Below are 15,168 nucleotides of genomic sequence, written 5' to 3' on the forward strand. Positions count from 1 at the left end.
GTAGAAATCTTAAAGGAATCTGTGAAATGCCTGGAACTGAATGACAGTGAAATCACTACATATCTAAACTGTCAGAATGCAGCTAGGAAAAGACTTAAAGGGAAGCTTGTAGTCTTAAATGCATAAATTTTAAAACAAGAAAGATTGAAAATGAATAAGGCGATCAGTTCAAGGAGGTAGATAAAAACAGTATTGCATACTTGAAGTAAATGGAAAGAAACAGTAAGTGCAGAAAAGAATAACACAGAAAAAAAACAAGAAGAGAAGAAATGAAAGTTAAAAGTTGGGGCTTTGTAAAGACTAATGCAATACATAAACTGACAAGACTGATCATAGGAAAAAGAAACAGTACATAGACAAACAATATTAGGAATGAAAAAAAGAGGATAACTTTAGATGCATTGAAGATCGTAAGACCATAAGAAAATATGAGCAACCGTATTCCAGTACTATTGTAATCTTACATAAAGCAGATAATAATTTAATTTAAAAAATCCATGACTTACCAAAATTAAACTAAGAAGGAACAGATTATTGTAATGTACATCTAATAATTGAAGAACCTAAATATATACTGAGAATTTTGTTTACCAAAAGGAAGTATCAGACCCACACAGGTGCCTTTAACATTGACACATATGCTTTATATGAGTTATTCCAGAAATTAGACTGAGAGGAAAAGCTGCCCATCCACTGTTATAAGTCTATCAAAGCTCGACAAAAAAGCATTTAATGAGAAGATTACGGACCTCACTCACCAATGAATACACGTGCAAAAAACTTGAATAATATATTAGCAGAATAAAAACAACATTGTATTTAAAATACATGGTGACCAAGTGGTATCGATTTCAACAATATAAAAACATGGCTCTCATGGCAATGTTAAAAAGTTAGAAGGATCTTCACGTTCAAATAATAGGATACTTGTTTAAAATGGCTTGAACGAGAAGGCATTTATTTTACTCACATAAGAAATCTGTAGGTAGTCAGTTGCTGATATAGGTTCAGTGGCTAACCAATATCAGGCGTGATGATTCTTTAGTCTTTTACCCATGGTTATACAGGGGCTGCTGGCAGCTCCGATGTTAGATAAAGTTTAGAAAAGGGAAAAGGAGGATGGGTAAAAGGTTCCATCTGCCATGTTTTTCTCTTTTATTTTTCCTGGAGTCTTCCTGGCAGAATTCCACTTAACAGATCATCAGCCAGACTGGCCAGAATGCCACCGGTAGCTGAAAGAGAGTTTGTAAAAGCAGCAAAAATATAATCATAATTAGCTTCCACCATTGCTGCCCTAAACAAAATCAAGATTCTGTTAATAAGAGAAATAGGGAAGAATGTTTCAAAGTCAACAAGTAGTATCTGCTTAAAAACCATGCAAAGAAATTAATTATGTTAACAGATTAAAAGAGAAAATTGATACAATCATCTCATTAGATGAAAAAAGGCATTTAATAAAACAATAACTACTAACAAACTAAGAATTTCAGGAAATTTCTTCAACATAATAAAGAGTGCATGTGAAAAACTTCTAGCAAACCATACTTAGTGCTGAAACTTTAGAAATATTATCTTTAAAGTAAGAAACAAAAGAAGGATACCATTATCTCTGATAAATACACTAATATATAATTACATGTTATGTATACATATATGGTATATAAATATAGATAAATTATAGTAGATTCAGTAATTTGGTGACATGCTATCAATCAAATAAAATTTTAAAATGAATGCACTAGGTCTTTACCTATCAACACTGATATATGTCAAACATATATTAAAATACTGAGTAGCCGAAGGATATATATTGTGTAATGCCATTGATATAAATTTGAAAACTTTGAAACTACTACTATTTATTAGCACCTGACTTTGCAATAAGTGTAGAAGCCATATCACCACTTTATCTAGGAAAAGAAAGAAGGAAAGGAGATAGATGAAGGTTATAAGAAGGCTTCTACTGTTTAGAAATACTTGTCTTAAAAAAAAGACTAAAGCAATTATGTCAAAATGTGTCAAATCTGATCATGGGTCCATGGTTCTGTTTTGTGTTCTTTTCTGCACACTTTAAAATGTTTCACCCATTTCATAGGGATAAAAACTTCAAGAATGTCTTTTGTCTCTGAGGTCCCCAGTCTGTGACAAGTTCTAGAACCCCAAGAATGTTCCAGTGGTTTGCCTAATGTCCCACATGAGGGAACAAGACTCTAGAGCTGCAAGTGTGCTAACCTCAATCATTCTGTAGGCTTCCTGGACGCTTTGGTTCTCACCTCCTACCCTCAACTGGCACCTTCTGAGGTCTCTAAACTGAAAGCCTATTGGCCCTGATTCTTGCTGCTTTTATGGAGCCCTGTAATAGTTTTCCTAGGTGGAAGGAAGACAGGCATCCCTCAGTTTCACCCTTAGATGAGCAACTTACAGCCAAAACTCATTGTTTCCGGCCCAATGGCCTTGTACTATGTAACATATAGGTCTACCCTTCTCCCTTCCTGCCATGCTGGAACAGCTTCAGTAGCAATGCAGTGTGCCTGAAATCAGCCTTCTCACTTGCCATGACCCCAAGATCCCTGAAAGGACCCAGTTCTCACTATGGGCAAGTGAGTACAGGTTCTTCTCTACTTTCAGGTGTTCCTTGTGGCTGTGGGTTCCCACCTCTGCTGTCATCCTTACTACTTCTTATCAGGGAAGTGATGGGTGGGTCAGGGCAAGAGTAGGAGAAACTAGAGGTTCTGTGGAATTATTTGCACCTACAGTCCTGGTTACATAATTTGTGGGCTTTCATGCAAAATAAAAATGTGGAGTTTCTTGTTTATGAACCTGTGGAGCCCCATGTAACTGCATGGGTCACACAACTATGAAGCTAACTCTGTCACCTAGCCTACATCCTCAGCTGTGGTAAGTCCTCTTGCCTCCTCAGAAATTGTCCCGCTAGCCTACCTTCACCTGCCAGCCAGATAGCTCAAAGGATAAAATCTCTCCATCCTCATTCACAAGGGCTACTTCATGGGCAGTGGATGATTGGCTGTACAAATATCCATGATCTTTGTTTCCATGGTTAATAATAGGAAACAAAGAAGGAAAACAGTCTAAAACTGATATATTTCCCAAAGTCTAGGCTAACTATCATATGCTGGGCATTTACTATGCACCAGAAACTGAACTAAGAACTTCATACATATTATTACATTTAATTCTTACAGAACCTTTGTATGTAGGTATTAGGGTATTCTAATTTTAAAGATAAACAAAGATTACAGAACTAGTATGTTTTTGAGCACAGTTTTGTTTTACTTGAATTCCTAGTCTCTTATTCCCGTTTCTAGACAAGAAAAGAATCTGAATGGTCCATTGATTTAGAATACAATTGGTTAATGTTGAACAATATTGATTAAAGACCCTATTCAGAGGGCTAGATACCATGAGAAGAGCCACAGACTTAAATTTCCTATGAAGTTTATACATTCCCTGAGTACACGGCACTTACAAATATTCATATCAATGCACTGTGTGGTGGACATTAGGACTGTTCACAGATATTTGCTTTTTTTTCTGGCACATGATAGGACTGCACTGTCCCAGCTACATATGGCCATGTGACCTCCTGTTTTTCAATGGAATGTAAATCAGAAGTGATGTGTGTTACTTAAGAGAAGAAGCATTAAGATTCTGTTTCTCTGCTACGTATCTTTCCCTCTGCCATGGAGATCAACAGCACTCTGGAGTGTGACTGCTCTGTCATCTGGGGCTCCAAAGTGAAAATAACTACAATGTAAAGCAAAGCTCCTAGATGACCTGTTGCAGACATGTAGTATTGTTTCTAAATAATCCTTTGTTGTTTGAAGACATTGAGGATTTGGGTATTGCTTGTTATTGCACCACAACCAATCTATCCTGATTCATATGAAAGGAATGAATGCTAAGGGGAGGCAGCCCTATCATATCATTTATTGCAATAGAAAATGAAATAGTTGCAGATAGCCTGACAAGAAACACCAAATCAACTGTCTATATTTGATTTATCTTTCAACTTCCAACCCAAATATGATAGCAACAGTAAAACACATATCCAGTGTTTACTATAGGCCACTGTTCAAATGTTTTATGACTATTAACTCATTTAGTCCTGATGGCAACACTGAAAAGGAGGTATTTTTATCTTTCTTTTATAGAGAAGGAAACTAAGCACAGAGAAATTAAATTGCCCAGGATCATACAGCTAATAAGCAAGGAGAGATGGAATTTGAACTTCAGGAGTCTGATTCCCAAAGGCATACCCTTGACTTCAAAGTTCTACTTCCTCAGTGTAAGTCAAAACTTAAACCAATTCCAGGAGCACAAAAGCTGCTTCAGAGTTGTAAAGAATATAGATTGCTCACCTCCTCCTTATACAAGTAATCCTTCTCCTCCCTGCCCCATCCCCTTTGCATTCAGCAATAGTACTCTGTTTCCTTTGAGTAATTCCCTCTCCACCACTTTCAGCCAACATGGCCTGGATGGGGTTGACACAAGTCCTGCTCTAAGGATACATCTGGATTGCCTTAAACCAGCCAGTCTGTTTCCTCTCTTGGATTGGTTTGGGGATTAGAGTCAGTGTGAGGAGAGGTTAGCTGGTGTTTCTGGAGAAAGGAAGGTTTCTTTCTCTATCACTGTAATTGGCAGAGTGTGAGTGTGAAGGCTGCATCTGCAGCCACCTTAAAGCTCTAAGGGACATGATGGAAATTCACAGAGCTTGAAATGGAACCAACCCACAGGAAGCAAAGCCAAGCGCCAGATGCTACTGTCACTGTTTGAGCCCTGAATCAAGCCACACCTGAAGGCAGCTGTACCTGTGGACTTCTAAGTTTCATGAGCCAATTAATTCCTCTTTTTACCTTAATCCATTTTGAGTTGGTTTTCCTGTCACAGCAAAAAACTCTGAACTTTTTCAAAAGCAAATAAAATGAACAAGAGCAACAATAAAACACATAACATTCTACAAGAGATATAAACTAGTCATTACTGCTTAAGGGGTGAAGATCAATCTGAATTATCGAAATGACTGAATCCAACATAATTAAAAAGCAAGACAAATAGCAAAACAGCAACTACATTTCATCAACTTTGGAACATCTCTAAAAATGTATTTAATTGCAAAGGAGGCACCCTGTAGATCTTAAATAACTTGTTATACCTTTCTTTAAAAGCAAATGGCTAAGAATTATTTTTAACTGGCACCGTTAGTCATTAATGGAATACAAGAGACACTGTTCAAGCACTGGGTTTACTTCTTAGGATGGCTAAAATGCATTTTATCATTAGGCCTTCTTTGTAAAAAAAAAATCATAATAATTCTAGAGACCCTTACATGGCAGGAATTATTATCTATTGGTTGAATGACCAAAGTGCCTATGACTTTAATAAAGACTTTCAGTAATTTCTAATTTTATCTATCAAAATAGTATTTACATACATGTGGAAATTAGTCACATAGGGATGTACTGGCTCAGTTCACAGTCATGCTTACTCTACATGTGGATTCTCAGGGCATCAGATAACTAATATTCCCTCTCCAACGGATGCTGAAGCCCAGTTTCTTTCTAAGTTTTCCAATTATTATAGTTGCTGGATTGATATGATCTACAACAAGAGTTGGAAAATTTTTCTTTACAGGGCCATACAGTAAATAGTTTAAGCTTCTTGGATAATGTTGCAACCACTCAACTCCATTGTTGTAGCCGGAAAGCAACCACAGGCCCCACATGGACAAGCAAGCATGGCTGTTCTCCAAGAAATGTTTATTTCCAAAAACAGGTGGCTGGTCAGGTTCAGCTCAGAGGCCATGGTCTGTCTACACCTTATCTAAAATAACAACATTTTACTATTTTAGATATGTTGAGAAGTTTTCTCAACCCTTGAGATTCTTGTTCCCTAAGTTGGAGTGGTTTCATGTGGCCAGACCATTTGACTTGGGGAAAAAAAGCAAATATCCTGAAACATACATCGTATTTCTTCCAGTTAGTGTTAACTGTAATTGCTAATCATTATCAAAGGAAGAGAGTATAAAAATAATAATTTAATGAGAACCATTATATGCCAGGACTGTGTTGTCTGCTTTATTTATGCGACATCCTTGAGTACTTACAACACCAGAAAAGATGAATATGTAGAGATAGAAAAGCCTCATAGGAAAAGGAAAATTTGTAGGTGTGAGACAACCAGTGCAATGGAAAGAACTTGAATTTTGGACAGATATAGATGTGATTTCAAGTCCTGGCTTCACTCCTCCATTCCATGTGACCTTGGCCAGATTTTATACCTCTCTTGAGTTTCCTCATTCATAATTGAAAATATAAAATTATATGAGAAAATTATATCATAATTGTAATGTATAATGTTACCTATCTTTTAGAGACATTGTAAGGGTTTTTGAAGTGAGCCAAAAAAGCATGTAGCCCTGAAACATGGTAAGTACTCATTAAACCTGAGCCATTCCGTGTGTTGCACACAATGATAAAGTGACTTGTTGAAGGTCACATAGTAGTATGGGTGGAATTAGGATTGGCACTCCAGCCCGACTGACTTCAAAGCTTGTGAATTTTCCACTGCATTGCACTGCCTCCCAGCTATAAATTTGAAGTGGTGTTATTCGACTCATGCATGGAAATTGCTCGGTGTATCAAAATACTAAATCTCCAAAGCAAGTCACATGAGGTGAGTCATCTTTGTTGGGCCATGGAAGCTGGGTGCATGTTTCTGGAAGTAAACATGACATATCCAGCATATCTTGTGGCTGATGCTTCCACGTAATCCTCAATTTGCCTTTCCTCCACATGCAGATGCTAAGGGAAATACTCATGACTTCTAAGTCTGGTTCAGATTCTCTTGGCTGCCAAATTCCAAAACAGCTATAAAATGTGATTTGCCCTCTTAGCCTCTCAGGAATCTCTCCGTTACCTCAGAGAATCTGGGCACAGACAGGACTCAGAGTGGAAATCGCCCAACCTCTCCACTACCACTCTCTTGAAAGAGACAGATCAGATCAGCATCTCTCAACTGTGGCTCGTGAGGTGTCTGTGGCTATGTCAAGAACATTCTCAAACAAGGTATGTTTAATGTATGCATTTTAGAGTTGGAGACGAATGGAGAGAACATCTGTATCTACAATCTCATTTTGCAAATGTGAAAATCGAGCCTCAGAGAAGTTAAATAACAAATCCAACACGTCTAGATTCCAGTCCGTGATCATTTCCCCCACTCTCTATATATAGTCTGGGGTAACGAGAGGGAGAGGGACACTTAAACCAGGGTTGTGAGATTTAGCAAATAAAAATACAGGATGCCCAGTTAAATTTGAATTTCAGGAAGTAATAAATACTTCAAAAATATAAACATGTCCCCTGCAATAGTTGGGACAATGTTTGCAACATATTTATACTAAATAATTATTTTTATCTGAAATTCAAATTTAATGGGTATTGGTATTTTTACCTGGCACCTAGTCCAATCAAATAAGCAATGCCAAATTTCTATTTTCTGAAAATCATTTGAAAGTGTCCAGTTAGAATCTGGCTTAAGTGGGGGAAAAAAAAACCACACACAAAACCTGAGTAGACAGGAAGAACTCAAAATTTCATTAATTAAAGGTGAAAATAATCAATGACTAGAAATGAAGTCAATGAAGCTTAAGAAGAATAAGGAAAAAAGAAGAAGTAAAGGAGGAAGGCAGAAAAAAGAGACCCTCTAGAAGCTGATGATCTCTCTGTTATATGAATCAGCTTGACAAAATAAAGCTCAACCTACTGTCTTTTTCTGCTGTCCCCCATTCACCACTTATTCTTCCTGCTCCAGTGTTACTTTCCCTGTCACCTTCCTCTTCTCTGCTAAAATTGCATTACATTTAAGTTTTAAATTTTAAATCAAAGCCATACATTTAGATGATTTAAAACTCAGAATACTGAAAAGCTTAGAAAGAAAAGCTCTAGTCCTTTTCCTTACCTTTAGGTTCTTTTGAGGAACCTAAATTAGGGTAGTCAGATTTAGCAAATAAAGATACACGATGGTCAGTTAAATTTGAATTGCAGGTAAGCAATAAACATTTTAAAATATGAACATGTTCCATGCAATAGTTGGGACAACGTTTGCAATGTTCTTATATTAAATAATGATTCTTTATCCGAAATTCACATTTAACTAAGTATCCTGCGTTTCATCTGTCAAACCTAGCCTAAATCAAATAAGCCATGCTAAGATTTCTATCTTCCAAAAATATTTGAAAAACTACTTTTAAACTTCATATATATTTCAAAGGTGACCAGTAGTTCTTGTTTCCCCAGAACTGAGGGGTTTCCTGAGACATGGGACTGTTAGTGATAAAAACCAAGACAGTCTCAGACAAGCGTGTATTATTCATTGATCACCCCATTTCTTATGTTAAAGATATTCCATCTCTCTAATCAATAGATCTTATTTTTGCTTATCAGTTTGAGACATTATCATTAATCTCCTACTTTGAGAGGTATCTGTTTTGGTTATTTTTGAACAATTAGTACAAAACCGTTTCCGTACAGCACAAGTTCACCAATTTGGCCTAAAAGCTTTCAGAGAGTAGCTTCAGAAAGAATGTGTTTTCTCTAATCAGAGAAAACAAGAATCACGTTGTATGAGTGTCAAACTGCCATTTTATTTTCCCACTGAAATACTTTCCCCCACCTAGGAATCCTTTTAAATTTTCTCAACTTTAATTGCCTTTTCCCCCCACAAAGAAGTCAATTTAAATTAAGCAGAATCCATCACTGTGATAATTTTTTAATGAGTAAAGATAATGTACTCTACAGAAATTGAAATGAGGTGTTCCCAGGATCATTTGTGAAGTCTCGCAAAGTCCTCCTAAGACTCAGCTGAAATTAATGAATCTCAGAGTTTCAGGACCGTCAATACCATATAACTGAGGACTAGGTTTGACGTAAAAAACACAGGCACACAATAATAATAGTTATACTTTCCAATATAGCATTTATCTTCTTTCTTTCCAAGACCTTGAGGAATTTTATAAACATTAATTAAGCTCACAGGTGTGATTTATTAGATTAACTCACTGATAGCCATCAAGGGGTGTTTAATAGAGCTGGATTAAAAAGAGGACTAAATTAATGTCCTAGGAAGATTGCCACGCTGGGGTAGAACCCCCAGTATTGGAGGGAAGGTCAAGAGAAAACATATGCTCCTTAGCTCAAACTTCTGGAACTAACTCTGGTCTCAATACATAATGACCACCCTTTCATGCTTCCTAACCTCCATTGAAAAATACTCCCTCCACAGCTTATTGAAGCCTCTCTTTATTGCTTCATCCTCATTCTTCTCTTGGGTATCAAAGACAAACAATGGCTTGTGAAACAGGTGACCTTTAGTTCAACAAAAGAAGTTACTATGCTTTGTGGAAATCTGAACACATGTTTGGTGATATTTTTAGGGTAGAAGAGATAGTCACAGTACTGATCCAAAAACTAGATTTTATTTTATAGGTTACTTGGGCCCTTTTTGGATTGAGGGTAGGGTAAGAAAAACATTTTTGGTTCTGTAGCAATGTGTTGTTTTGACAGATTCCTTTGTCTTAAGAAGGCAATTGACTGCAAATTAAAAATAAATTATCAATAATAGTTTTCAATCATAGATTGAGTTTATGGAGATAAAAAGAGAATTTCCATTATCCATCCTGTGAGTTCAAGGTTTAGATTAGCAAGGTTAATACAAGAACAGTAAACTAAGTAATGTTTTATTGTCTTGTTTAAGCAAACCCTGAATCAAGAGGGATCGAATATGAGAAAATTGGGGAATTGGAAACCTAACTTCTCATAAAGTATGGGATTCTAAAATAGATCTAGCACCCTAGACTTTAACCTTTTTCCTCCAGGATGAGCAAATTCAATCACCTCACTGCACAGATGATAAATTTGAGTTCTGGAGAATTAAAGTTATTTAAATAATTTAAGAAAGCTAATTAGTGGCAGATCCAGGATGGTAGACCATGCCTGTTCCTAATTTCTGTACCTCTGCTGTAAAACCACATGGACACATTGGCCGTTTCCTTTTAACACTGCACTGGCTGAAAGCTTTTCAGAGACAGAAACCAGAGGCAAGTTTGCTTATCTGACAGACATAAAACAAGGGGAGCAATTAGTGTAGCTTTCTTGGGAGGGTGACAGTAATTTTTAAAAAAACAGCCTATTAAATATGCAAAGCAATGGAGGAAGGCAGCCACACGTCATAGATAATCCAGAAAGAGAATAATTCACCTTTGGGTAACCGAATGTGCTATAATCTATAATGTTTAAGCCAATGTTCAACATCTAAAAGGCTTAGATGGCTATACTCTTAGAAAAAAAACAGGTACCAGGAATTACAATATTTAAAGAAACACTAGGTTGATCTTGGGAGAAAGATGGAAATAGTAAAGGCCCATGAATAATAGTGTCTGGACTTAAAGAACCCTAAGCAAAAATTCCATCTACAATCTCCCTGTCAGATAACCATCCAACTACTCATCAACTTCACAAAAATAGGGTGCTCACTAGTTTGGGTGGCAGGCCTTTCCTTGCCAGGCAGGTTGTGTCATTAGAATGCTCTTCCTTATGCTGAGCCAATATACTGCTCCCCTATGGTTACTGTCGAAGAATAGCTATTGTTCCGTAGCTCAGCCCTACAAATATTTGATGTCTGTTATTTTCCACATTGTACTGAGTTTTCTCTGTTGGTTCCTCTTCCTTCACACTGTCCATGGTCCATTCTCTGTCTTGTGTGCCCTAGTAGAGGTCCCACGAAGCTGAACCCTATAGAGAGAAACATGGGTTATGTCTTGCCACCTGATTCCCATTTGAGTTTGGCCGAGGGGAAGGGCCAAGAGGAACTTGGAGATCAAAAGAAAAAAGAGGGAATTTCCTTCTTGCTCTTTCCTGGTATCTACTTTTTTGGTTGTGTTTATGGCCTTTTGTGACTGTGGTTCCTGTCCAATAGTCCTTCCTCCATGAATCCCTTAACCTTGTCTACACCTTTGTAAACAGCCACTACATTAAAGTCCCTTGAACCATCTAAGCTGGATTCCAGTTCCTGCTAAGACTTTAGTTGATACACAAGTTAAAGAACCATTCTGTTTCTGGAACTTCTCCTCAATTAATATGCTTTTCAGATATTCTCATTATTTTGGTTGCTTCCATTTGGTCACAGTCTAGTTGTTCAAGTGCTTCCTAAAGAGTTTCATCTGTAGTGTGGGCCAGAGCAATTCAGATTTAATCTATTAGCACATCAGTTTGATCTCCCTTGCTAATAATATCCTCTCTCTATTAATTCATGTTGCATTTTTATTTATATCTTTTTCTTTTTTTTTCCAGCTGTCTTACACTGGTGCCTCACCTGGAGCTTACATTCAGTTCAACTCCTAGATCTTTTTTTTTTTTTTTATGTGATTTTTCTATTAAGCCAGGTCTCTCTCATCTTCTATATTTTACTCCTTGTCAGGAGACTGAATTATTTAAAAGGGCTGGCCCTGGTATTAACATGCTGGTCCTGAATGGTGACAGAGCACAGGGGCACACTGTTTTTAAAACACTGTTAGAAAAGAACATTTTAGTTTGTCTTGTCCTAGACTCTGTTCTCAGAGACTGTCATAAAATTTTCATGAACATTAACTTCCTTTGACTTCCATGGCCTTGTCTGTCCTGGGCCCTGTATTTTCTTAACTGTCTTGGGTTTTGTTAACCACTTTTCCTTTTTCTCCTTCTTTAGGTTACGGATTTCCCAACATTCTCTCTAAGGCTTTTATCACCTCTTTGCAGAACCAAGAATGCACACCTACCAAAGGGCTACTTTGTGCTCCACTGGGTAAGTTACTTTCCTATCAATCCTCCCAAAAACCATCTGAAATAGTTGTGTTCTTACTTGATCAATTAAGAACTTGACCTTATGCCCTAAAGAATCTAAGAAAAGAGAGGTTACCTCATAGAAGTGAGCCAGACCATGTAGATGGTGGGCTTTCAGGGCAGGTGGCCTGGATGATCTGCAACGACCTTTCTGTTTATATCGCCACACAGTAATAAGAGATGAATCTGAAGGAAACATGTTGTACATGTGGATGGCATAGTGGCTTCCCAAGAGGGACACGAAGCTACCTTTATCACTATTACTGACCAGCATTGTCATTTTATAAGTAGATTTGTCTGAGGCCCTTAATGGTAAGAAATTTGGGCACAGGGTTGATTTCCTATATTTTGTGAGAATAGAAGACTAACATTCTCACCCTAAAGAAAATGTTATTATTATCTTTACTACACTAATATTTTGTTAAAGAGGATTACAATGTTATTTACAGTTACTGATCTGTGAATTAATAGAAAACGCTGCCCTTTAAATACAGTAATAACATGTTAGTTACTAAGAAAACTGAGGCCTGAGAGGTAGAGAAATTCTGATGAACATAAACAAATTGGGTATAAGAATGAAAAGCAAATCATTTTTATAGTAAACACATATGAGCAAACCTGGAATAATATTGTTTTCCAATTGTCAATAACTGCCACCTATTGATTAACAGATTTTTATAGTATGTGATATAAATATATCTTGTCTACTAAAATTGGAAAGCAAAAGAGAAGCTCCAAGATTTCAGAATTTCTTAAAAAGAAAATTGGGGGAAGGGGAGAATACACACACACACACACACACACACACACACACACACACACTCATTCACAAAATAAAACATACTATGCCAAGCCACACTCTAATTTATCAACTGGAAAGGAAATTGGCATGTCTTTTCCTGCTGATTTATTGGTTAATTCCAACAATTCATTGTAGAAAAGGCCACCAATGAATTACAGTGTGGGAAAAAATTAAGCAGAGCATTTAGAAAGGTGTTTCAGAATACAACCTTTAGAAACAACTTACATAGCTATTTTATAGCCAGTTCCAAAGCAATTGGTGCATGTGAAATGCAGTATACAGTTACAGAAAATGCACCAGAAAATGTCGTGCATACTGCTTCCCATATTTAGAAGAATATGCCATGTCACATGAACATTAGACTTCCCCTTTATCTTTAAGCTAGAATCAGATAACATTAGATCTCTCTTACTATTTGTTATAGAAATCATGTTGGAAAGGCAGTGGAAAACATGAACTATGTTAGCAAAGTCAATGATGGACACTCTGCTTTAGTTATAGAAACATTCATCTTTTAGTCTAAAGAGGATAGAAACTTTCATGGGGTGGAACAAAATGCTGAAATCTTGCATTACAAAAATCAGGATACCCCATCACTATCATGCACCCTGTGTCCCATCCCTAACCCTAAGGATCCAAGGCCAGTAGGAGAAAGGAATTTCTCCACCAACAATTCCATTTCTAATTTCTCAAATCCGGTTTAATCATCCAGTTTCTCCTCTTTGTTTTCAAAGGGAGTCTCTTTAAAATGATTAAAGATCATTTAATAATTAAAGATGGTTAATTTTATGTGTCCACTTGGCTGGGTCTTAGTCCCCAGATATTTGGTTAAACATTATTCTAGATGCTTCTCTGAGATTTTTCTTTGTTTTGTTTTTGTTTGTTTCTTTTTTGGATGAGGTTTATCTTTAAACTTGTAAATTCTGAATGAAGTAGATTATCCTCCATAGTGTGGATGGACCTCATCCAATCAGTTGAAGGGCCGAATAGAACAAAAGACTGACCTCCTGAGTGAATTCTGTGGCAGACTGCCTTTAGACTTCAACTGCAACATCAGCTCTCCCCTGGGTCTCCCACATGACAGCGTTTGAACTTGAAATGTAGCATTGGCTCTTCCTAGAACTCCAAACTGCCAGACCACGGCAGATTTTGGACTTGCCAGTCTCTATAATCCCATGAGCCAATTCCTTAAAATAAATGTCTCTCTCTAGACACACACATTTTATTGGTTCTGTTTCTCTGGGGAACCCTGACTAATACCATGTGCAAAGTAAATTGTTGTTTAAAACTGTAGAAATTGTGGATGTAATATATAGTGTTAATGTTGGAAGGCAGGAATAATACACTCTTCATAGTCTTCCTCTTGTTATTATACTTCAGTGGGAAAGGAGGATAAGAGCAAATGCATAGTGAGTGCTTACTATGTGCCAGACATTATGCTTATGTATTTACTTGTTTGTTTATTTTTAGAGACACCATTGCCTCCTCACAATATCTCTCTGAAAAAGGTAATATCTCTAACCCATAGGTAAGAAAAAGGGGACCCAAGGAGATTAAACTACTTTCCAGTGGTCACATAGCTAGTGTGAAGCCTCTGTGGAAATGTCTGACTCCAAAGTCTATATATATTATGTTTATTTGAGTCAGTGCTTTCTCTATTTTTTATACTATTTTCTCATGTGACATGACAAATACTGCTAGAAGCACATCTATATACTAAAGTGCTCCTTTGTAGGGTGAAAACCACCATATTTTAGAGCTACTATGCACTAGGCACTGTGCCACTTTTCCTATATCCTCTCTAATCCTCATTTTAACCCTGTCAGCAAGGTAACAGTACTTCCATTTGACACCAAGGGATACTGAGGCTTAGATAAATCATATAACAAGCCCCAGGTTACACAGCCAAGCTGGGGTTCACCCCCAGGTTTATCTGATTCCAAATCCATCCTCTTAACTCCTACACTATGCCTCGTGCTTGTTTTCTAAGAATTCTGTGTCAGTGTGTACCCATAAATCACAACCCTTGGTTTTCAGACAAAAGAGCTTCCATGTTGTTGATTTTTTTTTTCTCACTAGCTCAAGGAAATAGCAGAAGGGTTGCTATGCTGCAGCAGGCTATTTTCTGAATGAAAAAAAAAAAAAAAAAAAAAGAACAGAAGTGTTTCCTAAAGAAAGTACAGAATATGTGCTATAAATTCTAATGTGGTCTTTCTATTGACAGCAGAATCTAGGGTTGCCTGAGCCACAACACTCTAGTTTATGTTGCAGCAGCAGAGGCTTAACAGCAGGACTCCTTCAGTCTTCCTGGTTTGCTCCTACAAAGTGATCAATAAGCATCCTCCTTCTCTTTTTCTGTGCCTTTTGGTTGTGCTTACTTGGTCTAAAAACAAAGAGGGGGAAATAAGCACCTTGTAGGGGGGTTTCTCCTACTTGCCCTGTTTCCTAATCACACCAAGATGTCATTATCCA

General features: G+C 37.1%; 1 long non-coding RNA gene across 1 annotated transcript; it reads left to right on the forward strand.

Moving 5' to 3' along the window:
• Nucleotides 1-6,879: 6,879 nt before the first annotated feature.
• LOC141584755 (uncharacterized) lies at nt 6,880-14,259 on the forward strand. Its single transcript, XR_012517960.1, has 3 exons — nt 6,880-7,085; nt 11,761-11,856; nt 14,167-14,259. It is a non-coding gene; the product is annotated as an uncharacterized LOC141584755 (long non-coding RNA).
• Nucleotides 14,260-15,168: the final 909 nt, after the last annotated feature.

The sequence above is a fragment of the Saimiri boliviensis genome, chromosome 6 (genome assembly GCF_048565385.1).
Source record: "Saimiri boliviensis isolate mSaiBol1 chromosome 6, mSaiBol1.pri, whole genome shotgun sequence".
NCBI lineage: Eukaryota > Metazoa > Chordata > Mammalia > Primates > Cebidae > Saimiri > Saimiri boliviensis.